This window comes from Rhinoraja longicauda, chromosome 17, assembly GCF_053455715.1.
Source record: "Rhinoraja longicauda isolate Sanriku21f chromosome 17, sRhiLon1.1, whole genome shotgun sequence".
In the NCBI taxonomy this organism is placed as follows: domain Eukaryota; kingdom Metazoa; phylum Chordata; class Chondrichthyes; order Rajiformes; family Arhynchobatidae; genus Rhinoraja; species Rhinoraja longicauda.
The window spans coordinates 24,257,559-24,282,048 of record NC_135969.1 but is presented as its reverse complement, the minus strand read 5'-3'; the positions used below and the strand labels follow the sequence as shown (position 1 = coordinate 24,282,048).

The following is a 24,490-nucleotide window of genomic DNA, read 5'->3' as shown; positions in this document are numbered from 1 at the left end:
GCGATCCATATCTATGAAGGGAAGTGGAATTTTGACTCTTCAATTTCCCTCCACAGATGCTGTTCAATCCATCCCGTTGATTATCACTGCAGATTCCAGCATCTGCAGTCCCTGTGACTCAAATTTTATACTGTTTCCAATCGTTCCTGTGTTGGGATTGTTTAATAGGACGATGCAGAGAGAGCTTTACTCTGACCCATCAAAAAGGGTGGGATGGCAATCTCGACCTCAAACGTCACCTATTCCTTTTCTCCAGAGATGCTGTCTGACCCACTTGAGTTACTCCAGCTTTTTGGGTCTATCTTCAGATTAGATACAGAGTTGAGGCAGTTTTACTCTGTCTCTGGTCCTTTCCCAGCCCTGAGACTGTTTGATGAACTGATGTAGAGGGAGCTTTACTCTGTACCCCAACCAGTGCCATCCCTGCACATGGACCATTTGATGGGACAGTGACAAGCTTTACTCCAATAGTGCTCTCTGTCCCTGAGAAAATTTGGCACGGCAGTGTAGAGGGAGCTTTACTGTGCTTGTGTTCTTTCTTGTTGCTGAGCCCACATTGGGGTGATCTATATTAAAGAATTTCTCCTTGGATGACTTTTTTGATGAACCACAAAATCAGAATGGATCAGAATGGATTAAGATATCTAAAGCTGGCTTTTTATTAAAATGCCACACATTTGTACATTCCCTTGGTAGCGACACTCATAATACAGGAGTATTCAGTGTTCCTTAAATCTGTAACATCTGTTTCTCCAGCTGGGCATTCCCAATCTCCATTGACATCCGGGCAGTAAATTTAGTTTTACAGCTGTGCACTCAGGAGCTGTGAACAAAGTACAGTCAGAAACTGGCAGGCGACCAGTTCCTATGATCCTGAGACCCCCGGGGACAAAAGGATGGAAAATGTCAACGTTTGCAATGAGATGTGGTGTTAAAGTAGAACCACTGACCAAAACTGACCAACACTGGGATCACACAACACACAACCCCGTTAACAAACACAACAGGTTAAAAGAGTCAGCGTTATATCACACAGGAACTAGCCTTTTGGCCCTACTTGTTGCTTAACTGTTAGTCCAAGTTGCCTTAACATGGGCCATATCCCTCCAACCTTTCCAATCCATGTACCTGTTCAAGTGTCTTTTAAATGTGGTAATTGTGCCCACCTTCTCGGCCTTTTGGCTAAGATCAAGTGTAGTATCTGTTCTTGCACAACCTAATGTTCTTATAAGAACAGTATAAGAGCAGTATCTGCATTGAGGCGTGAATCAGTGACGAGGAGCGGAGGTCAGGAGCACGAGGCTGGTTTAGGGGTGGATCCATGCTGGTTGGGTAACCAACCTAACACCCTTATCCAGGTGGGATGGCAGCAGCAAGTGGAGCTGGAGGGCAGGGTATCCGAAATACCCTGCGTGTATCGGTGAAGAACCTCAGGGAGGGGAACCCTTTCTCAAGGGACCTCTTCACCAAGAAGGTGCTGCTGGAGGCCTGTGGATTCAAGGCCGGGGACATCTTCTGCCTCCAGGACTTCCCAGGTAACGGATATTTCGACGTTACCTTCCAGAACCCGGCGGGATGGCAGAAGTTGCTGCAGGACTTCCAGGAGAAGGGGAACGAAGCCCCGCTGTCGCTCCTGAAGGTGCAGCCGCTCTTCACCCTCCCCACCCAGAGGGAACGGATGGTCACGGTGCACATGTTCAACCCACATGTGCCCGTCGTGGATGTCCTCACCTTCCTTGCGCGCTACGTGGAAGGGGCCGGGAACTGCGTGGACATAAAGGACTTGTTCGGGATCTGGACGAGCAAGAGGCAAGTAAAGGTGAAGCTGAGAGTGGACGGGAAGGGATTCATCATCCACCCTCCCTCGGTGTTCGCCATCGGAGGGAACCGGGGCTACACGACGTACGCGGGGCAGCCCAGGGTGTGCAGGAAATGCAACAAACCTGGGCACGTGGCGGCAGAATGCAGGACAGTCGTCTGCAGAAACTGCAAACTAGAAGGCCACGAGACAAGGGACTGCAAAGAGAGTAAGAGCTGCAACCTGTGTGGGGAGGCAGGCCACCTTTACAGGGCCTGCCCAAAAAGAGCAGGCACGTATGCACAGGCGATAAGAGGGGCCGCTGCCAGCACCCCCAGGGTGGACGAGACGTCTCCTACCACGGCAAAAGCCCAAAAAGGAAAGGAGAGCAGGGGCGATGACAGCGCGACCACCCCGAGCCCCCAACCGCAGGACAGAGCCCCCCAGGCCCCTGCCCATGAGGGTGAGTCGATGGAAGAGGGGGAACAGGAAGAGGAGGAATGGAAGGTGGTACAGTCGAGGAAAACGTTGAAGGCTGTGCGTACAGAGAAAAAGCCGGAGGGGGCAAGCAAGTCCCAAAAAAGAGTCCTCTCCCAGGATGAGGCCAGCAACCTCTCCGCGTCGGAGGATGAGACGACCGGGAGGAGCCGACAACGGAAGCAGAGGCAGAGGAAGAAAACGGGGGAGGAGGAAGGTAAGAGGAAGAACGTGTCTGTTGCCCCCCAGCCCCAGGAGACTGGGAGCAGTGCCAATGGGCCCCAGCCCCAGGAGAATGGGAGCAGTGCAGCGGCCAATGGGCCCCTGCTCCCGGAGATCGTGAACGGCACAACGGCCAATGGGCCACAGCTCCGGGAGACCGGGGGCGGCACAACGGCCAATGGGCCCCAGCTCCAGGAAACTGGGAGCAGTGCAGGGGCCAATGGGCCCCAGCTCCGGGAGACCGGGAGCAGTGCAGTGGCCAATGGGCCCCAGCTCCAGGAAACTGGGAGCAACGCAGGGGCCACGCCAGAAAATTCACCCTGTGCTGAGGAAGCCACCAGCCTGTATTATTACCTGTGCAACAAAAATGTGCAGGAACTCAGCCAGATGATGGGCATGCGGGAGGAGGACAGCCTGAAACTCTAAAGGACAATGGAGCTGAAACAGGCGCAGTGTGAGCTGTCCATCAAGGAATGTTGCCGACTGGCCCACTGCAGACTGCAGGAGTACGTGCTGAGGGATGCACTGAAGCTCGGTGCAGCCAACGCTAAGGCCCTGTGGGGGAGGACCACAGTCTAGGGTCCTTCCGCTGCTGGACATGGGGGGGCAGGGTGTGGTGGAGAGAGACGCCCCTCCAAACAAGGGATACTGGGTAAATGTCTAAATGTAAGTAAATGTCTAAGTGAATGTCTGTATCAAATGTAACCTCCGGAAATGTCGGATGGGCTTGTTTAAAAAATATGTTTTGTGAATATTTATTATTTGAATAAAATATTTTTTGATATAAAAAAAAAAAAAAAAAGTAATTGTGCCCACCTCCAGCACTTTCACTGGCAGCTCGTTCCATACTTCCACCACTCTCTGAGTGGGCAAGTAACCCCTCAGGTCCCCTTTAAATCTTTCTGCTCTCATCTTAAAACTTTTCCTTCTAGTTTTAGACTCTTCTACCTTGGAAGAAAGACTTTGGCTATTTGCCTTATCTTTGGCCTTCATTATTGCATAAACATATACGGTCAATCCTACACTCCAGGAAATAATGATCCAGTCTATCCTACCTCTCTTTATAATTCAATCCATCCACTCCAGTCCATCTTCTTAGATCTTTTCTGCACTGATGATTCCTACTCTTTACTTGTGTTTGATTAGCAAATGTTGCTGCACTGACCCTCCTAAGGCAGAGAACATACTTTTAACCGGGTAAGGAAATGGCATACAAATCTTAGTCCACTGTTTGGAAGGATATGTGTAATGACAAATGGGTTTTATGTCCAGGAGTATCAAGTTTGGCATAAATTGTGGGATGAATTAATCTCGACTTTCGTACAAATTTAGCCTTAAGCTAACTTCTCACCATAACCTCCAGTTGCAATGGTCACTGAACCCACCCCTGTCGTTTCCTGCAATAATAATATTCTCTAAGCTAAACTAAACTATACCAACAGAAAATGTTGGGAACATTCAGCAGGTCCCCGAACAATTCTCCAGAACGAATGCATGTGGAAAATGTGGAAACTGAATCAGTCTGAAGAAGGGTCTCGACCCGAAACGTCACCCATTCCTTCTCTCCTGAGATGCTGCCTGACCCGCTGAGTTACTCCAGCATTTTGTGAATAAGTTGGTTATTATTGCCTGGCCTGGATTGACCTATGCTTGCATAGTCTCTTGCATTCTTCCTCTTCTCACTCAGACAGTCACTGCAGGTCAAGGATGACTCATTTCCACTCCAGCTCTGTGTGTCCTGTGATAGTGGATGAGGCAGTGTGGGACCCTTCCTAAACTGCTTCTGCTGTGCTATTCCCTCCGCTGCTTGCAGCCGACTGTCGAGCAAGCTTTTGGCCACGTCCTAATTTTTGCATCAAAATCTTTTCTTCGTCCCTTTTGTGAAGCAGTTTGTCTCTGTGTTCAGTGCCACGTGATTTCCCAGGACTATTACCGGACTCAGTAAAAGACCATTCTATCCAGATGGAGGAGACTTGATTAAACATGCAGCAGGCTCACAGCCAGTCAAGTAGGGAAACCTATTCTCAGCAAATTGTTCCAATGTAACGTAGTTTGGCTGTTCTACATCGCCCTTTAATGACCTGTGGTGTCGTTATTATGAATTGTGTTACAATTCCATTATTAAAAGAATGGGCGATATTTGCTCTGTTAATGGGCAGAGCACATTGAATTATTCATGGCAGTCATCATCACTTCAGGCTCTCAGGGAACGTAAACTATGCTTACAGCCTAAATGAGAGCATTGTGGAGATTATCCATGGGAATATTTCACAGCTGGATCGTATGGACACGGGATCTGTTCATTTAAATACACCCATTATACAGTTGGGAATGGGTACAGTAGATTAAACATGTTTGGCACCAGCTCACGGGAATTTACTGAGTGAATTGGGAAAGGGTTTTTACACATTAGGCTGCGGATGGGCGACTAGTGGGAAGTTTCTAGTTTGTTACACTTCTGCCAGTTAAAGGTCTCCACCGGGAGATACAGGTGGGTAATGTAAGGGGTGCCACAGTGATGTAGCCTCACAGCGGCAGTGAGCCGGTTCAATTCTGACCTCTGGTGCTGTCTGTGTGGGAGTGTCTTGAGGAGACCCAGTGATTTACTCCTGCTCCTACCCTCTTATGCAAGAGATTGCAGTTGCTGGAATCTCGAACGAGAAACAAACTGCTGCACAAACTCAGCGGGACAGGCAGCATCTGCAGAGGGAAATGGACAGACAACATTTTGGGATGGAACCCTTCCTCAGACTGATGGAGTTAAGGGAGAAAACTGGTCGAAAGAGATGAGGGAAAAGGGTGGGGCAAGAGTTAGCACGTGATGGGTGGATCCAGGTAAGGAGGGTTTGACTAACAGATGAGTCAGGTGGGGGAGAGAGGAGATAGTGACTAAAGCTGCTGGTGATAAGTGGAGAAGACATAAAGGTACAAATGATGGTATCTGATGGATCTGAAAGAAAGGTGGGGAGTGAAACGAGGGAGGAATGGTGGGTAGAAGGCAATAGGGGGAGGTGGGAGGAAAAATGAAGGGTGGGTGCTGAGAGGATGGAGGTGGTGGAGGAGGGGAAATAAATTTTACGTGGGAGGTGTTTGCAGTGGAAAGTTGTGCGCATGTGTCAGGGGCGGGGTGGGGGACTGGGTAGATGAGAAAGTGGGGGCGGAAGGGTTACCTGAAATTACAATTAATTAAAAAAGATATTTGGACAGATGTATGGATAGGAAGGATTTAGAGGGTGAAAGGCCAAATGCAGGCAAATGGGCCCAGCCCAGACTAGATGGCCAAAGGGCCTGTTTCTGTTCTGTGTAGCTCTATGACTATAATTAGAGAATTCAATGTTCATACTGTTGAGTTGTAGATTACGTGAACAGAATTTGAGGTGCTGTTCTTCAAATTTGCACGGTCTCACTCTGCCAGTGGAGGAAGCAAGGATAGACAGGTCAGTATGGAAAATTCAAAAGAGTGAATGGAGGGCTGTGTGCTCAATGTGCGTGAAATTGGAGTAGGTAAGGGGAATAGGAGTAGGAGTAGGTAAGGGGAATAGAGGTCAAGTTGGTTGTTGTTCCGGCAGCTGGAAATAAAAAGGCCCAGAGAGGGTAGAAGGCTGGCAAGGGGAGTCCATGAGGAGAGGGATGGTTGGAGACAGGAAAAGGGATCCTCACTAGGAGGCGTGGACTCCTTGCCAGAGAAAAAAGCCCAGGTGTGGAGGTGACGGAAGAAGAGCTCAACACCATGATGGGCTCAGAACTTGTTGAGGTGTAAACGTAGGGAGATGTAAGGGTAAGGCCTCTGCTGAAGACTGACCATTCCGCATTGGAGAGGGGGAGGTCAGGGGAATGGGGAAACATGGCAAGGGATAGGGATGGGGTCAAACCCAGGCTGTGAGGGGGGCAGAGGAGAAAAGGGTGTTCCGGGTGAGGTACTGTGAAGGGAGGACGGCTGAAAGTCGAGGGCGGTTTGATGGGTGGTTTGAGAGTGGGGCTAGGAGAAGGGTTTTGGTTGACATAGGGGGAAGGGCAGCAGGACACAGTGGTGTCAGTAATTAAATCCCCAGTTTGAAGGGGGAAGCAGTAGGACCTGGGAGAGTCAATCAGTGGGGAGCAGTGGAGCCAGCAGCATTGACTCATTCAGTGTGGAAGTGGTCAGGGGTGCCGTGCCCTTGGATAGATATGGTGAGGATCGATGCAGTTAGTGGCCCATGGGCGGTCGGGAAGCCAGGAAGGACCTTCAAACTCAGTGGTCCCGTCCTGGGGGATGTTATGGGCAATGGTGGCTGATGGACTGTAAGGAGAAGTTGGATAAACATGGATGGTTTTGTTTGGAGTGTCAGATGTTGAGAAGAGACCTGATAGAAGTGTACAAAATTATGAGAGGTGTAGATAGGATAGACGATCAAAACTTGTTTGCTCGGGCTGAAATTCCAAGACTCAAGAACAGCTTTCAGCTGAGAGGGGGATCGTTTAAAGCAGATGTGTCGGACAGTTTTATTTTAGTGGTGGGTGCCTGGAATGTGCTGCTAGGTGTGGGGGTGGAAGCAGATAGGCACAGGGATATGCAGAAAGTGGAGCAATGAGAATCACATTCAGGTAGAAGAGATTAGTTTAAACAACATCAGGTTCAGCGCAGATATTGTGGGCTGAGGGGCCAGCTCCATTGCTGTACTGTTCTACGATCCGTACTCCACAGAATTCCCAGGTGTCTTCAGAATTCTCTCTGTCCACTTCAAAAGCAAGGTTGTTTCCCAGCAGCAGTCTGGCAGGCAGCTCCTAATCTGATCTGCGGATGGGTTCAGCTTCCTATCCTGTGCTAAGTAGCTGTCAGCTGGAAAGGCCGGAGCTGTGCAGGTGACATTATATTGTTCAGTTTGCAAGCTCAGTCACGCTCAGTGCTATAACCTTCCACTAAGACATAGCGTTAAAACCTGCTTCATTACCTGGGGCTATATTCTCGATTGTTGATTGAAGAGCCGGCTGATTGGATTAAGCGGATTGGCAGGGAAGGGAAGGCAACCGGATCAATTTGTGACATCAAAACCCCATCCCAATGATTAAATCCAATTGCCAAAGTATAAAGTCCACACCATCCAGGTGAAAAAGCCGCTGCACACCTCGTGCTGGGGCTGAATGGTTAAATTTAATTAAAACTTCTTTTTCTCAAAGATCATTGTGCTCTCTGCTGCTGGTGTTTGACTGCACAGGGGACCGTACGGGGAAGCCGCCGCGCTCCGGCCTTCTGCTTTCCTCCACAATGAATAATCTTTCTGCTGCCGCCACGCTGCCATCTGCTGAGCCAGGCACTACAGTGTGGACCGTGGCTTTGCCACTGTGAGACACCATTGCCCAGGATCTTTGAGAGATGTGATAGAGGTATATCAAATCATGAGAAACACAGGCAGGGTAGATAGCCAGTGAATGTTTCCTGAGGTTAGGGTGTATAAAACTATAAGTTCTTCACCTTAGAGTAATTGGCATCTGGAATGAGCTGCCAGAGGAGATGGTGGTGGCAGGAATGACAGTATCATCGTTTCAGGATACAATGACACAAAGGGCTGGAGTAACTCAACGGGTCAAGCAACATCTCTGGGGAGCATGGATAAATGATATTTCAGGTTAGGGCCCTTCCTCGGACTGAAGAATGATCCCAACCCATAACGTCACCTATTCATTTTCTTTGGAGATGCTGCCTGACCCGTTGAGTTATTACTCCAGTGTGTTTAAAAAAAAAACTGGCATCTGTAGTTCCTTGTCTCTTCAACGTTTAAGATGCTTGATGATTGAACACATGGCACAGTGAGGGTGGTGCTTCCACAAAGACGAAAGGCGGTCACCCACTCTTGTGTGATGCACAGCCGACAATGCTCCATTTAACATGATGTCAAGATGGCACTGGGGCATGGTGACTGGACTCTTTTGCATGCTGGTTCCAGAAGGAGATGTACTGTCATCCACTACAATCCCCGCTCTTTTAAATCTCTATTCCGATTATAGACATCAGGATTTCTAACAAAATTTTCTTTGATCTTCTTGCCGGCGATCTTGAGACCTATAGGATCAAAAGTGCTACTGTTCTGACTGCTGTGTCTGAATGGACCCCAGCATCACTCTGGAGTGTCCGATTGTGAGAGCTGGGGAGATGGACTACCGACGGTGGAACCGCAGCCTGCAGCTGCAGGAGAGACAGCAACTCACCGGCTATTGGAAGACCCATCTCGTAGGCCAACAGTGCTTGGCAGGAGTGGCTGACTACACAACGCCTGACTGAACAAAACACCTGGTTTTGTGTAGTGCCCAATACAACCACCCAATGCTGAGGCCCAACCCAGGCAAGAACCTGACCTACCGGAGCACTCGGTGCTGTGACCCAGGCCTTGCACCCAAACAAACATACCCACCCACCTCACCACACTCACCATCCCTGGGCCCAGCCACGAGCAGACACTTACATGGGAGATGCATTAGTCTGCAGGTGAGCCAAGTGATCATCCTCAATCCCAAACCCGGCAAATGTCCAAGCTATTGAAAACAAGCTGGGTGAACTTAAAGCAAGACTCACCTACCTCAGAGAACTGATAGACTGCTGTGTGATCTGTTTTACAGGGACATGGCTCATCCCTGCTTCACCTGACTTCCTGATGGGCTTCACACTTCAATGGACTGTAACTCAAGGACTCTGCGGCCAACCTGAATGAATATGCCATTGCCATCACAGACTTCGGTAAATGTACAGAGGAATGTGTAGAGGAAAACATGAAACATGTTTTCAAGAGAGAGTTAGTTTTAGCTCTTAGGTCTAACAGAATCAAGGGAAAAAGCAGGAACCGGGTACTAATTTTGGATGATCAGCCATGATCATATTGAATGGCGGTGCTGGCTAGAAGGGCCGAATGGCCTACTCCTGCACCTATTTTCTGTTTCTAGTGCATGCATAAATATCAATCCCAATGATCCCCAAACAGGAACTATGGATAAACCATGAGATCTATTCCCAGGTGAAGTCAAAGTCTACAGAGTTCAAGTCAAATAATTCTGAGTGGGAAACAAAATCTATTTATGACCTTTGCAGGTCCATCAAACATGCCAAGAGGGAATTCTGGACTAAGTCCCAGAATAACCACACAAACTGCTGTTAATTGTAGCAAAGTTAGACACAAAGTGCTGGAGTAATTCAGCGGGTCAGCATCAACAACAATCTGTCCTGGACCAACGACATTGAAGCCACAGATAAAATGTAACCAACACTTCTACATCCACAGGAGACTGAGGAAATATGGCATCTCTCCAACAACTCTTACCAACGTCTACAAAAGCACTATTGGAAGCATACTGTCGGGTTGCAACACAGCTTGGTTTTGAAACACTCTACTCAAGACCACATGTCTGAAAAAGGGTCTCGACCCAAAACATCACCCATTCCTTCTCTCCAGAGATGCTGCCTGTCCCGCTGAGTTACTCCAGTCACATGAAATTGCAGCCAGTTGTGGATGTAGCCCAGCCCATCACACAGACCAGCCTCCCCACCATTGACTCGATCTACACTTCACGCTGCCTCGGGAAAGCAGCCAACACAATTAAGGACCTTTCCCACCCGGATCATTCCTTTTTCTCCCGCTCCGGTCAGGCAGAAGGTACAGAGGCTTGAAAGCGCGTGCCAACAGATTCAGGAACTGCTTCTTCCCCACTGTTGTCAGACCACTGAACGGTCCTACCATAAGCTAAAGTACAGTCCCAATTTTCCAATCTACCAAATTTTGTACATTGGACTTTTTCTCTGGAACTATACAATGCCGAGTTGCCGAGAAATTATATTCTGTATTGTGGTATTTTTTCTTTGCTCTGCCTTTTGTACTTGTGTTTGCTTGATTGTATTCATGTATAGTGTTATCTGATTTGATTGAATAGCTTGCAAACATAAGCTTTTCATTGTATCTTGGTACACGTGACAATAATCAACCTAAAGCTGAGAGGGCAGACCCCCGTGGGAAGGGTCTCGCCGTTGGGTTCAGCACATGGCCCTGGATGTCGAGGTGGCAGCAATGGAGGGGGAGCAGCTGCAGGCAGGTGCCTTGGCCAGTAATGAACAAGAGATCAGCAAGTGGCAGCTGCAGACACTTGACCTGCCTGTGACAGAACAAACCCCTGCTCGCAACGCAGAGACGAACTGGCATTAACAAAGAACATGTTTATAACAGTTACACTATTTCCTTAATAGTTTATCTTGGCTATCAGTTAATTCGAGAAACTCAACAATCTCTGGCTGGATTGCAAATTGTGACAACAGCTGACGATTTTACATTAATTTATCTTGTCTTTATTACGGACAGAAGCCAATAACGCGACTAGCGTTGATGCTAAAGACTAAGGAACAAGTGGTAGAAAGATGGAACCGGTTGCTCACGAGAGGTTAGGCAGGGGTAGGTGGGCATGGGCCCCATAAAGTGTCCACACTCTCTACACCCCTGGGGTACAGCTCAGGTCTGCAAAGCCTGCAGTTTCTATGCGGTTGGGGCAGTGGCTGGCCGGCCTTGGTCCAGGATTCACCCTAGGTGGAGTAAGCGCACCGATTGCAGGTGAGGTGGCGGAAGGGTTTTGTGGTCTACAGTGCGGTCTGGCCTTAGGGTTCTCCATTTTGTTCCAGAACGGGTTTCCAACGGGTTCTCTATGAACACTCTCCTCCGCCTGGCAGAACTTGTACTTACCCTTAACAAGTGCTCTCCACTCCTCCCACTAAGCAGTCCAGAGGAATGGTCTCAACATCTTCAGAATGAAAAAAAGGGTTCCAACTCGAAACGTCACCTATTCTTTTTCTCTGGAGATGCTGCCTGACACTCTAAGCACCTCCAGCATTTTATGACTATCTTTGGTATAACCCAGCATCTGCAGTTCCTTTCTACACATTTTGTCCTGCTCCAGAGAGTTCAATGAGAGTTATGAATCAAACTGTAATCAAACTCCTTGCCATTGTGCTAACTGCCCACGATGCTTCGTTCTGGCTGTACCAAGTCTCCACTTCTTCCAAAGTGTCAATAGCACCTCTCCCAAAACATAGGTATAAAGAAAGATCTGGTTAAATTATCCACAGACATCCTTTTTCCAAAGTACAATTAGCTTCTTTGAATGCAGTTCGTTGAACAGGTACTGCTGTGAGTGTGAATCGGTTGGCAATCGGTAATGGAGTCAACAAATTGCAGAGAATACATGCACGTGATCATGATTTGTCAAAGTGCTTTATTAGTTTAAATACATTCCCACAAAACATCCATGGATTAAAGATCATTCACGCTGCATTATTTAGGAATAAAATTCAGAAATTATGTGCAAATGATACGCTCCTATTAGGGAGAAGTGTTGCACTGTGAATAATTTTATACTGCCTGCAACAGCAGCTCATTAAAATTACTTTTTAATGTAGAAACAGTGTGGAGAGAGACACACCTCACGACAACACAACAGCCGAGCAGTGCAGCACGCTGTGTTTTCCTAGGGTGTACCCTTGCCACGTTACACTTTGATTTGGGTTGTGCTTATAGTGGAGTGGTCTGAAAGAAGGGTCTCGACCTGAAATGTCACTCATTCCTTCTCTCCAGAGATGCTGCCTGTCTCGCTGAGTTACTCCAGCTGTTTGTGTCTATCGCTGGGAGTGTTCTGTGCTCCATGTTATTCAGTGATGGCCTTGCTCATGAACCTTGGACCTGATGTCATGGCAGGCTGCGGGTTGCCATTTGCCCACACCTTCACCTATTTTGGTGCCCAACCCTTGCCCTCCCAGTACCCACAGGGAAAAGAAATGACTGGCGATTGTTGGACAGCATCGTGCCTGCCCAGTGCTGCTTCACTGTGCTCGCGTCCTCACTGCTCCCTCGTTCCATACCCAGTGTGAAATCCCACGGGGTCACAGAGTGGATGCGACCATTTCTCCACTCGCTAATTCAAGACGCCAGTGACAGGCCCTTACGGAGGGGGATTTCAAGAAGCTTAGCCACCGAATTTGTACTTTCTTGAAACACTAATTGGTCAGAATGCAGGTCACTCATCACTGCATCCAGCTGTGGAGAAGGGTCGAGGACTCTGTCTGAGGGCAGTCCAGTGTTAAAGTAAAGCACTGGCAATTTGATTTTCTGCACACAATTCCAGCATCTGCAGTCTCTTGTGTCATCATTTAAAAATTCTCCACCATTATGTATTTTTCTATCCAATGGATAATCTCACATTTCTCACACCGGATTCCTGCCATGTGTTGTCCAGTCTATTACCTTGCGAAAACCCCTCGAAACTTCTGCAGCCCCATCATGAGAATGATCAGCCATGATCACATTGAATGGCGGTGCTGGCTCGAAGGGCCGAATGGCCTACTCCTGCACCTATTGTCTATTGTCTATTGTCTATTATTCACAATCTCACAGTTTTGTGTCCTCAGCAAACTTGAACAGATTAAACCGGCTCCCTTAACCAAACAGTTGATGTAGACTGTGAACTGCTGGGGCCCAAGTACTGTCATACCCTAAACATCACAGCCTGCCTAGCTGAGAAGGATCCAATTATTCCCATTTTCTTTTGTCTGTTTATCAATCTCAGCCTCCCAACTTCACGCACGGCACTCTTCCCTCTGACACTCAGCGCACTGAGGTTGAAGCTTGTTCATTCCAACACATAGCTCTTTAAACAGGGTACCCCTCATCAGCTTCAGTCTGTCCTTCCTCAGTCAACTCACAACTCTTCAACTCTCACATTTAGTGTCACCAATCACTCCTGACCTAATCAGAAGATCAAGGGTCAAAATTCCATCCCCGCGATTTGTGCACAAAATATAACCAGCTATGCTCGACAACATAATTGAAGTAGTATTGTGCTATCAAAGACACCGATGTCCTTTAAGCTTATGTTAAATACCTCTTCTTAAATGGATATAAAATAGACAATAGACAATAGACAATAGGTGCAGGAGTAGGCCATTCAGCCAATGCGATCATGGCTGATCACTCTCAATCAGTATACCATGTAGAGCGGGTAACTTCCTACTCTTTAATGAATGTCACTGAAACATTGGTTCTTAATTATTTGCGGTTTATGGTATTTCTCCGTGCACAGGTTTGCCTGCTTGTCTCTGCTCATATGACACCACTGTCAGATCACAAACAATGGCGAGACTGGTACAGGGTGAGTACAGGATGGAGATAGAGAACTTAGTAACATATTGACAAGACAACAATCTCTTCCTCAATGTCAGCAAGACAAAATAACTAGTTATTGATTTCAGGAAGTGTGGTGGAGTACATGTCCCAATCAGCATCACTGGTGTCGAAGTGAAAATGGTTGAGAGCTTCAAGGTGTAAATATTACCAACAATCTGCCAAGGACCAACCACATTGAATCGACACCTTAATACCTCTACTTCCTCAGGAGTCTGAGGAAATCCAGTATGTCTCCCAATAACTCTTACAAACCTCCGCAGATGCACCAGAGAAAGCACACTGGAGTAACTCAGCGGGACAGGCAGCATCTCTAGATAGAAGGAATGGGTGACCTTTCCCCCATGGAGGGAAGGGCAGAAGAGACAGAAGCTTGAAAGTGTGCATCACCAGAATCAGGGACAGTTTCTTCCCTTCAGTTATCAGGTTTCCTTGCATAAGCTAGGATACTGTCTGATTCATCTGTATCTCATTACAGCCTATGGAACTTTGTCTATGGAACTGATGTGCTGCAATGCTGAGAACTATATTCTATTGCCCTATGTATTGCATTTGAGTTTGGCATGATTGTATTTATGTATGGTATTATCTACTTTGATCGGGCATTACATTACAGAACATTTCACTGTACCTCAGTAGACGTGACAAAAATAAACATAAACCCTCGATAACTAATGGTGGCATCGGACATCCCAGTGTTGTGGAGTGCAATGTGTTTCACACCATTTGAAAACTCTCCATGTTTCTCTGTTCAACCTTGTCTCCTGCTCAAAGAACAACATTCTCAAGCTCATCGATAAAAACCTCCTGGTTCATGGTTATGCACTTCTTACTTGCACCTTTGAGACATTAATTGGTGCCATATTTGAACTCTGGCCAAAGTTTAATGCAGAAGGTGATTTTCAGTTCTGCAGCTCTGAGTGGCAGATCACTGAGGTTTGATGCTTTGATCAGTACACTAATGACACCAAACTCAGCCACTCTCTCTCTCTTGAATCCTCAGACTGCAAATGTTAACAGGACGCCAGTTAATTAAGCTCTTCATTAAATGATCTGATTAGCATACACAATTCAAAATCGAGTAAAACACTGAGCAAAAGCCTTGAAGGAAACAGAAAAAAAGGGGCACACCGAGATTAAAGTTATCGCATGCATCAATCTGACTAATTCTGCCAATTAATTAGTATTCGTCTTTTCTAAATGGATGCCTCATTTGAACAACTGAATTAAACAAAGCCTTGGGCTGAGTCTTCCCTGAAGGCCTTGTGGGTGACGTGAATAGATTCAGAGTCCATACACTTCCAGACTTTTGTCCAGCAGTACGTGCTATATTCTTCACTTCCCCCACATTCACACCATCAGGGACCTTAATGAAGACTTGGCTTCTGTCTGCAAGACAATTAAATCCTTTCAGAGTGCTGTTCATCTCAATTCCCCCTTCCCGTATGTTTTTAACAGCTCCCTCAGGATTACTGCTGTAAAATGAACACACCAGAATTAGAATCATTTTTGTTAATTCTGAATATTGGAGGGTATGACTTAGGCTTCAGAATCAGAGAACACTCTTGCATAAAGTGAAGGCTTTCACCCCTACTCCAGACAGTCCTCATGAACAGCCACTAAAATAGGTCTCCATCATGGGTTGATATTCAACAAGAGACTTTTTTTTAATATCAAAAAATACTTTATTCCAGTAATAAATATTTACAAAACATTTTCTTTTCAAAAACTCCATCCGACATTCCCGGAGGTTATACATTCAATACAGATATTCATTGCCAGATTTACACAGAATTCCTTCCCTTATTTGGAGGGGCGTCTCCACCACACCCTGCCCCCCTAGCGGAAGGACCCTAGACTGTGGTCCTTCCCCACAGAGCCTTGGCGTTGGCTGCACCAAGCTTCAGTGCGTCCCTCAGCATGTACTCCTGCAGTCTGCAGTGGGCCAGTCGGCAACATTCCCCGACAGACAGCTCGTTCCGTTGGGAGGTCAACAAAGCTCGGGCAGACCAAAGAGCGTCTTTCACCTTCCAGCAGCACTCGATGTCACTCCTCTTATGCTCGCATCTTTCCTGATGGACTCGGCAAAGGGCTCAATACAACAGACGAACAAGACAGGGGAGAGAGGGCAACCCTGCCTGACTCCAGATCCTGCTCGGATCCAGGGTCAGTCCACTGACTGATTAGCGTCTGCGGCCAGTTTGAGTCGGCCACGGGGGCCAGGGTAAACCGCAAGAAGAGCGAGGCCATGCTCTTTGGCAACTGGCCCGACCGATCTTTCATCCCCTTCACCATATTCAACAAGAGACTGACGTCGGGAACAACATAACTGCTGCTACAGGAGGAAGTGTAGGGGGTGCACGAAAGCTCAGTGCAGCCAACACAAAGGCCAAGAAAGGGAAGGACTGCAATCTCAGGTCTTGCTGCTACTGGATAGGGAGGGGCCGGACTCAAAGAGTTCAAAAAGGCTACATGAATGACAATGACACCTTGTACATAAGATAGAAACATAGAAAATAGGTGCAGGAGGAGGCCATTCGGCCCTTCAAATTTCAATTTGATCATGGCTGATCATCCAAAATCAGTACCCCCTTCCGGCTTTTTCCCCATATCCCTTGACTCCCGTAGCCCTAAGAGCTAAATCTAACCCTCTGTTGAAAACTTTATTACTTGAAGATATATTAACTTTAGGAAAAGTATGAATGTATAGAGTTGATGTCACCATGAATGGAAGTCATATAGTTAGTTTTCTATTTTTTGTATATATTTTAAATGAATAATGCTGTTATTTGACATTTAAAAATCTTATAGGGTTACATTAGTCACTACATACAAAACAAGAGCAGGAGTAGGCCTCTCAAGTTTGCTCCACCGTTCAGCAAAATCATTTTGGATCCACCTTTGGCCCCAACTTCACCTTCTCACTCTCACCCCATGCCTCAACGCCCTTGTGGTGCAACTGACTGCCATTCACCGTCTTGAATGTATTTCAAGACTCAGGGAGGGGTGAGCAGAACAGGAGTCATGGAGAGTGTGGACCCTGTGGTAGCTCCCCCATCACCCTCCTGCTCCTGACTCCATCTATCCATCAGGGGCGGAAGATCAGGAGAGGGAGAGGGTATTGGGGAGGTCACTTTAATTGACAGTGATTGTAGAATTCAATCTTTATACCATTAGGTTGTAAGTTAACGAAGCAGAAAATAAGGTGATGTGTCCTTTGATTGCGTGTGGCATCACTCTGGCAGCAATGGAAGAGGCTAAGAACGGAAGGCCGCTGTGGGAATGGGGGTTAGCAACTGGGAGATCCAACAGGCCTCGGCAGATAGATCACAAATGGTCGCCTAATTTATACTTGGTCTCGCTGATGTAAAGGAAGCCACATCGAGAGCATTGAATACAGTAGAGGGGCATGTGAACCTCTATCTCACCTTATCTGCTAGCATCCCTAGATTGAGGTGATGGAGAAAGTATAGGAACAGGTTTGCGGATGACACGAAGCTGGGTGGCAGTGTTAGCTGCGAGGAGGATGCTAGGAGGCTGCAGAGTGACTTGGATAGATTAGGCGAGTGGGCAAATGCATGGCAGATGCAATATAATGTGGATAAATGTGAGGTTATCCACTTTGGCGGCAAGAACAGGAAAGCAGAGTATTACCTGAATGGTGACCGATTGGGAGAAGGGGAGATGCAACGTGACCTGGGTGTCATGGTGCACCAGTCATTGAAAGCAAGCATGCAGGTGCAGCAGGCAGTGAAGAAAGCGAATGGTATGTTGGCATTCATAGCAAGAGGATTTGAGTTTAGGAGCAGGGAGGTTCTGCTGCAGTTGTACAGGGCCTTGGTGAGACCGCACCTGGAGTATTGTGTGCAGTTTTGGTCTCCTAACCTGAGGAAAGACGTTCTTGCCTTAGAGGGAGTACAGAGAAGGTTCACCAGATTAATCCCTGGGATGGCGGGACTTGCATATGAGGAAAGACTGGATAGACTGGGCTTGTACTCGCTGGAATTTAGAAGACTGAGGGGGGATCTTATAGAAACATATAAAATTCTTAAGGGGTTGGAGAGGCTAGATGCGGGAAGATTGTTCCCGATGTTGGGGGAGTCCAGAACCAGGGGTCACAGCTTAAGGATAAGGGGGAAGTCTTTTAGGACCGAAATGAGAAAACATTTCTTCACACAGAGAGTGGTGAGTCTGTGGAATTCTCTGCCACAGAAGGTAGTTGAGGCCAGTTCATTGGCTATATTTAAGAGGGAGTTAGATGTGGCCCTTTTTGCTAAAGGGATCAGGGGGTATGGAGAGAAGGCAGGTACAGGCTACTGAGCTGGATGATCAGCCATGATCATATTGAATGGCGGTGCAGGCTCGAAGGGCCGAATGGCCTACTCCTGCACCTATTTTCTATGTTTCTATGTTTCTACATCTCCTGGGAAATATCTGTAGTAAATCAGTACAGTTTAATTTTAGTACGGTAAACCAATGTTATAACTGACCATGGGGGATATGGTGTCCGTTATTGCCGAGTCTCCGCTATAACCGAGTAAGGGATTAATATTGTAAAGGTAGTAGAAACAAACAATTGCAGTTGCTGGTTAATACATAAAAGGAAACAAAGAGCTGGAGTAACTCAGCAGGTCAGGCAGTATCAATGGAGAACATGGATAAGTGATCTTTCGGGTCGAGACCCGTCTTCAGACTCTCAGTCCGGAACTGGACCTGGAATCCAGGTGAGCTGACGGCCCCAGCCTGCTGACACCAGGGGAGAGGTGAGGATCATCGGAGTCAATGGCTGCGGCCTGCGGACATCCGGAGTGCAGGTAAGGGTCGGCACGACCGGGAAGTGGCCAAGGAAGGTGCGCAAGCCCGGCCTGGCGGTGAGGGTTGGTAGGTCCGTCTGCTATAACCATAATCCATTATAAAGAGGTCGGTTAAAACAAGGGTTTACTGTGCAGTAACAGAATAACCGAATGAGGTAGAGTTAAGTGTGAGAATACATGACAGCACCTCCAAGAAGGGGGTGTAAAGGAAGTAATTGATTCAGGAGTATGATGGCAGTGGGTGCAGTAGATTGAAAGGGCAATATATAGGTGCAGCAGATGTTTGGAAGGGAAATGGTAGATTGGCCTTAATTCCAAAAGGGTTTGAAGTTTTACTACACTTGTAAAGAGCCTCGGTAAGACCATATTTAAAGTACTGGATACAATTTGGGTAGTCTTACCTAACGGAAATCTCCTTCCCCTGAGGCAGTTCTAAGTAGTTGAGAATTAGGGAACAGTCTCAGAGTACGGACTAGGGCACAAAAGACATGAGAAGAAATGAGAAGAAATTTCACGCACAAAGTGGTGAAATTTAACAATTCTCTGCAGGGCTGGAAAGATTCAGTTATTGCGTTCATTCGGAGCAGAGATTGATAGATTTCTGGATATTAGGGAAAGGAATATAGGGTCAGTGCAGTAAAATAGAGCAGAGGATGCTTAGCCATGACCTTGGCGAATGCAGAGCAGACTCGAAAGGCCAGACGGCCGACTCCTGTTCCCACCTCTAATGTTGAAAGAACTCCCACCTTACATAAAAATGAATAACACAAAGAAATAATGGAAATGCTCATTTGGGGAAAGAGAAACTTCAAATGATAAGAAACTGGAATGGGTCTCACTTAATCCCCGACGCATGTTAGCCAGGACATCAGGAAGAACCACCTTATGCCAACACTGCCAACGTTCAAGCCATTTGCAATGACGGGTAGCACTGACTGTACTGTTGTACTGCCATCTCATGGTCACAACCTGTAAGCGGAGAGTGTGTTGCCAAGGTGGAGGGAGACCTGTACAAAAGCATCTTATTACAGGATTCATCGATGTGTCAATGAACAATGACACGATGCACTTTATAAAACTGAGAACTATGATGACAGCATAACATATACCTAGTGCCGTCGACATTGTTCCCAAATCTCTTACGTGAGAGCAACTGTACAGGGAGGGGGCACTGGCCAGGGGTGTTGGCGGACAATTGTACTGGGGATGGGGGTGGGCGACAATAGGGGAAGGGCCGGGCAACCACGATGGGAGGAGGTGGGCGACTAAATAGGGAGGTAGGTGGACGACTGTAGGGGAGGAGGGGGCAGGTGACTGAACCGAGGGGTAGTCAGTGAAGGATGGTTAAGATACATGAACAGCAGGGCTGGAGAGATGGTGCAAAAGGGACTTTAGCTTCCTGGCCCATTGGCACTAGTTCAGGGGGCAGTGGCGTCTCTCTGTCTGGGCATCGCTCTGCAACAGTTTTGAGGCTCATGAGCTTGTGGGGATGCTTAAGCCAATTGACCAGGTGATCAAGTCAACATTGTGCGGGAAGGTGTGAGTGAAGGGGGGAGCTGCACAAAGGAGCAGGAGGTGAACAGCACTGAGGTTTTGGGTAGGGCCATCCCAAGATTAGGTGGAGGTCGAGGAGAGGTTTACACTGCATTCACACGGGCGGCACGGTAGCGCAGCGGTAGAGTTGCTGCTTTACAGCGAATGCAGCGCCGGAGACTCAGGTTCGATCCTGACTACGGGTGCTGCACTGTAAGGAGTTTGTATGTTCTCCCCGTGACCTGCGTGGGTTTTCTCCGAGATCTTCGGTTTCCTCCCACACTCCAAAGACGTACAGGTATGTAGGTTAATTGGCTGGGTAAATGTAAAAATTGTCCCTAGTGGGTGTAGGATAGTGTTAATGTATGGGGATCGCTGGGCGGCACGGACTTGGAGGGCCGAAAAGGCCTGTTTCCGGCTGTATATATATGATATGATATGATATGACAACAATGCACAACGCGCAATAAACTGCTGAGCTTTAGCTGCTTCAAACCATGTGGAATTCTGGCAATAGCGTAGCTGGCAAAAGAACAGCTATGGGTTGTAACTATTCCTGGGTACACGGTGTTCAGGAAGGGAAGGGAGGTGCTGGCAGGATGGTGTGGGTGGCTGTATAAAAAGGAACAATGTAGTTCAAAGATAGAATCTAGCTGTTCAGAGTTCAGAAGCGCTGTGACCACACGTGAGATGGGCTCAATCCAACAGGCTGCCAAATCGTGAGACGAGTACCGAGTTTAGTTGAGTTCAGTTTATTGTCACATGTACCGAGGTACAGTGAAAAGCTTTTGTTGTGTGCTGGCCATCAGCGGAAAGACTATACTGAGAAACAAATGGTCGTGAAGTTGGAAATGTGCAATGAGTGTCTGCAACTGTGCTGATGTGGGACTGGGATAGAGACAGTTTTTTTTAACCAAGTAGCATAGAGGAACATTGTGGGAAGCGTGGCTCCCACAGTACAAATGAATTTTCAAAGGAGATCGGAGAACATGCTTCAGGTCATCAAGGTTAAAATCTATGGAATAAAAGGAGTTATGGCTGCCTGCCACCCTGGTCACACGCTCATTTCATTCCCGCCATACTCGGGTGTGGACCCGTTGGGGCCCAAACCTGCGGGCCCGGCAACCCTCCGTCCAAACCCCTCCTGCGGGCCCGGCAACACTCCCCCAACTGACGACACACCCACTTCATCCCCCCACAACTCCCCCATAAACCCCCCCCCCGGGGCCGGGGGCGGAGGCAGAGGCAGAGGAAAGGGAAGAGGGAGACTTCAACCATGCTAACCTAAAAACTGTCATGCCCAAAGTATACCAGCATGTTGATTTCCCAACACGAGAAAACAACACCTTGGACCTTGTCTACACGACCATCAAAGGAGCATACAAGGCTTCCCCCTTCCCCCACATCGGCCTCTCTGATCACCTCACCGTTCTGCTGAAACCGGCATACAGACCCCGGGTGAAAGTCACCAAACCGGTTTCAAAAGAGGTACGTGTGTGGTCAGAGGACAGCACAGCTGCACTCCAAAACTGCTTTGAGACTACAGACTGGGACATGTTCAAGCAGGCAGCAACATACAACAACACAACCAACATTCAGGAATACACAGAGACAGTTACAGGCTACATCACGAAATGCATTGACGATGTGACCCACACCAGAGCCATCACCATCCGGGCTAACCAGAAGCCATGGCTGACAGGGGAGGTCCATGGGCTGCTGAGGGTCCGCAACGCTGCCTTCAGAGAGGGCAATCCAGCCGGTCTCAGAGCAGCCAGGGCCAACCTTTCCAGTGGCATCAGGAAAGCCAAACAACACTACACCCGGCGCATCACAGCCCACTTCAGTGACAGCAGAGACACACGGAGCCTGTGGAAGGGTATTAGGACTATCACGGACTACAAACCCTTACCACAGACCTGTGACAGTGACACCTCTCTCTTGAACGACCTCAACGGCTTCTTCGCACGCTTTGAAGCACAGAGCAACACACCTGCGCAGAAAACAACTCCCCCCCCCCAACGACCAGGCTATTTGTCTGTCTCCAGGCAGTGTGAGAAGCACACTGTTAAGGATTAACACCCGGAAAGCTTCTGGACCTGACAACATTCCTGGTCGTGTGCTAAAAGACTGCGCAGCTGAGCTCACAGATGTCCTCACAGACATCTTCAACATCTCCCTGAGCCAGGCTGTTGTTCCCTTGTGCTTCAAAGAAACCACCATCATACCTGTGCCCAAGAAGTCTTCTCCATCCTGCTTCAACGACTACCGCCCTGTAGCGCTGACTTCAACCATCATGAAGTGCTTCGAGAGGCTGGTCATGAAGCAGATCAGATCCCCCCCTCCCTGGACCCGTTTCAGTTTGCATATCGAGCTAAGCGGTCCACTGAGGATGCCATCTCCTCTGCTCTACACCCAGCCCTCACCCACTTGGACACTAAAAACTCATATGTTAGGATGCTGTTCATAGACTTTAGCTCAGCATTCAACACCATCATCCCCCAGCAGCTGGTTTGTAAACTAACAAATCTGGGCCTCAGCCCCCTTCTCTGCAACTGGCTGCTGGACTTCCTCACTGCCAGACCCCAGTCCGTACGGGTCGGCAGCAACACATCGGACACCATCACGCTGAGTACGGGTGCCCCACAAGGATGTGTGCTAAGCCCCCTGCTCTTCACCTTGCTGACCCACGACTGCACACCCACCTACAGCTCCAACCACTTCGTCAAGTTTGCGGATGACACAACAGTGGTGGGTCTCATCAGCAACAACGACGAGACCCACTACAGGAAGGAGGTGGACCAGCTGGCCGCGTGGTGCACAGACAACAATCTCTTCCTGAATGTGGAGAAAACAAAGGAGATTGTTGTCGACTTCAGGAGAACGCACACCCAACACCCCCACCCACTGACCATCAATGGTGCTGCTGTGGAGCAGGTGAGCAGCACCAAATTCCTGGGGGTGAACATCACCGAGGATCTCTCCTGGAGCAACAACATCACGTCCATCGCCAAGAAAGCCCAGCAGCGCCTCTACTTCCTCCGCAAACTGAAGAGAGCGGGAGCCCCCACACCCATCATGTACACTTTTTACCGAGGCGCCATCGAGAGCATCCTCAGCAGCTGCATCATTGTGTGGTTCGGCAGCTGCACAGCCTCCAGCCGCAAGACCCTGCAGCGCATAGTGAACACTGCTGAGAGGATCACTGGCGCCTCACTCCCAACACTCCTGGTCCTTTATACCACCCGCCTCACCCGCAAAGCATTGAGCATTGTGGGTGACCCCTCCCACCCCTCCAACAGCCTCTTCACCCTCCTGCCTTCAGGGAGAAGGTTTCGCAGCCTGAGGTCAAGCACCACCCGACTAAAGAACAGTTTTTTCCACCAGGCTGTCAGGATGCTGAACTCTCTCCCCTCCCTTCCTCCTCTCTCCCCTGCCCCTATTGGACCTGGACTTTAACACCCCACACACATGCACATCCAGCACCAGACACTTTTTAAAAAAAATTTTAACGCATTTGAAGTGACTATATTTTATATTTTATGTTGATTGTTGTTTGCTGTGCCTTTTTAATTTTAACTTAGTTTTATGCACTTTGTTCCTCGGGATTGTGGGAAACGGTATTTCGATTTTCTGTCTGTGTAAACTGGCTGAGGATTGACAATAAAATTGACTTTGACTTTGACTTGGGGAATGTCACAGAGAGCTACTTCACTCACAAACGTCCAAATGCATTTGTAGTGGGGACCGACAGCATGAGATGAGAAATAGATGAGACAACAGGGAGAGGGACGGTGAAGAGGGTAGTAGAAAAAAAGGGGAAGAAAGAGAGATGGAGGAAATGTGGATGGACAGAGAAAGCAGATAGATGGATGGAGGGATAGTGGGTATACAGGGAACTGTCCAGACCAGCAGGCATACAGGGAGGGCCCTGGGCAGGCAGGTGGGTAGGGAGGGGTTTGGATAGGCTGTGGACAGACAGACGGGGGTTTAGACTGGTGGACAGACGGGGGTTTAGACTAGTGGGTGGATAGACAGACAAACGGGGGTTTAGACTGGTGGGTGGGCAGACAGACGGGGGTTTAGACTGGTGGGTGGGCAGACAGAGAGACGGGGGTTTGGACTGGTGGGTGGATAGACAGACAGTCGGGGGTTTAGACTGGCAGCTGGATAGACAGACAGACGGGGGTTTAGACATGGGTGGGCAGGCAGCCCAGAGCTCAGACTGGCGGGCAGACGAGCAGATAGGTTTATACTGGCTGGCAGATAGACAGCCCAGTGTCTAGGCCAGCAGGCAGACGAGCAGATAGGTTTATACTGGCTGGCAGGTAGACAGCCCAGTGTCTAGGCCAGGGGCAGATAGGTTTATACTGGCTGGCAGATAGACAGCCCAGTGTCTAGGCCAGCAGGCAGACGAGCAGATAGGTTTATACTGGCTGGCAGGTAGACAGCCCAGTGTCTAG

At 48.3% G+C, this 24,490-nt stretch overlaps 1 pseudogene; it reads left to right on the top strand.

Moving 5' to 3' along the window:
- Positions 1–1,162: 1,162 nt before the first annotated feature.
- LOC144602015 (U2 spliceosomal RNA) lies at positions 1,163–1,253 on the top strand (annotated as a pseudogene).
- The last annotated feature ends 23,237 nt before the right edge of the window (positions 1,254–24,490 follow it).